Below are 2,310 nucleotides of genomic sequence, written 5' to 3' on the forward strand. Positions count from 1 at the left end.
AGCAGTTAAATGGTCTATTTGCTGAAAAATTAATGATTTAAATTTCTTCATAAAATTGTACCATTCTACGCTTATTTTCAAGAATTGAAAGATAAATTCTTACCACATATGATGTCAAACTAAGCAGGAAGGCTTATTTGAGATATTCCACACATCAGAGCGCATGTATATTCAAGCAATACATTATTTTCATTCACGTAGCTCTTCACGTGGGACTTATCAAAGGAAAAGTGCGCGTCTCTTTTGTTCGTTTACAAGCCACGCGCCGCGCGGAGATAGTTAGGAATGCCGCGTAACACACTCATTCTCTGGGGAATTCTGGTGTAAGGAAAAGGGATTAATGGGTTCGAACTTGCCAGGGAATACAAGAATTACATACCGATACAATGTCCAAATTTAGGTTCTGACAAAAAAGTCAAAGCACCTTTGAACGCACTGTGAACATGGATAGGGGGGGGGGGGTTGAGTATTATCATTGGAAAGTTATGACAGGCAATTATTTAGAGGATAAAAAAAGATCAGCATCCAGTATTTAGCAGATTGTCACTTTAATGACAATATTTTTCCCTAAAAAACAACATACCCATAAAAAGAAATGTACTTGCTAAAGCTTAGATTTGATAGCTGTAAGTCAACTGTTGTTCCATTTCCCTTAAAAGGCCAAAAATTTTATTCTTTTCTAACCTATCTTCTTTCATTGATGATTGCAGCTTAGCAAAAGCTGAAAGTTAACAGAAATTAACCCTTAACAGTCGGGCCCCTTGCTGCACCTTTATCAATTGTGGGGGGTGGGGGTGTCCCCCCTTATTATCTCAATCCTTATTAGAGCTAGACAGCTAAAATTTTTTGTGCAAGTCCCCTGTTTGATAATGAATTTCCGACCTTAATCAAAGTCAATTTTCACTTCCTTCATCCTTTTATTCAACAACCTTTGTTTTTAGGTCCTTTTTTGCTTAAAAAGAGGATGAAAAGAATGATTTGATTTTTGTCACTCATCTTTTTTTATTCAAACATTCATTATTATGTAAGTATTAAAGATAATAAAATTACGAAGACAATTTTCTAATAAGCAAAGCCTTTCCAAAATTAGGATATTCCTTCTGTTTATTCCTATGTTATCAAAATTTGTATTAAAGTCTTATATATTTTTGAAAGGTTAGCAACTTTACAGCCATTGTTTGATAGTTTGTAAAAAAATTTAAAATATTAAACAATTTTAGAACCAAGTGCACAGAGTTTTGTGATATTTTTTTGAAGAAAAATTTATTATTTAAACAGTGTCAGTATTGCGGTTCTTGCTAATCTAAAGTTTTAAAAAATTCATTCTTGTCAGCTTTAAACTTATCTAAATTTCAATTTGTCTTCTTATCTATAAAGAGCTTTAAGAAAACAAAAAAAGGAAAATCTTTATTTAGTTCAAATTTTATTGTATTTTTTAATACATGCATACAGTTTCTTATTTTTTTTATCATAACAAAAAATTTTGCCTAAAGTTTTTTCTTCAAAAATATTAGTTTATCATATTGTATTTTTATAAATTGACAACAATTGCATATAATTCAACAATTATGAGCAGAAAGAAAAGTCTTTTTTGGAATAGCAAAAATTTAAGAAAAGGTTTCTTCTATTGTCTAAAAGAAGGAAGGATTAAGAAATTGTGTGAACCATAGTTTTAAAATAATTTGCTTTATTAATTTCTTTGTACATCTCAGGCTACCTCAAACTAGGATTATTTTTATAGCAGAAGGGTTCAATTAAATATATTCTAAAACTTTTTTTTTTGGGGGGGGGAGGGGGTTAGTGTGACTTATATATAAGCCAAGCTCAATCAAAAATGCTGTAGAGAACAACTCTTCTTCAATCATTGTATAAAGAGGAAGGATGTGTGACTGTCTGTGTGTACTGAAATATCTCATAATATGTACAACTTTTTAAGGGTGTTTTAAAGAATAATACCTAGTTTTTTTGCCAAGGTTAGTTTAGTTGAGGTTGAGAAAAGAGGAGCTCTGTAGTGATGGAGAGATAATGAAGGATTAGCCATACCCCCCCCCCCCCTACCACACTGTTCCCCTAATTGGAAATTAGGGTATTATCAATCATTTCAAGCTTAAAAAGTGGAAAAACTCTCTTTAACACTGTTATTCTTTCCTCTCAAGGTTTTTAAATCCTTTAAAAGCACTCCATGTTATTTTCTGTGAATTTGCACATTCTCTGACTTCCTTTCATATTTTTATACTATAAGAGAAGAGGGGTTCCAGTGGTCATACTCTGAACTGAGGAAAATTATGCAGATTTTTTTTTTTCAGAAAA

The sequence above is a fragment of the Acartia tonsa genome, chromosome 11 (genome assembly GCF_053477335.1).
Source record: "Acartia tonsa isolate MP-2025a chromosome 11, ASM5347733v1, whole genome shotgun sequence".
Lineage (NCBI taxonomy): Eukaryota > Metazoa > Arthropoda > Copepoda > Calanoida > Acartiidae > Acartia > Acartia tonsa.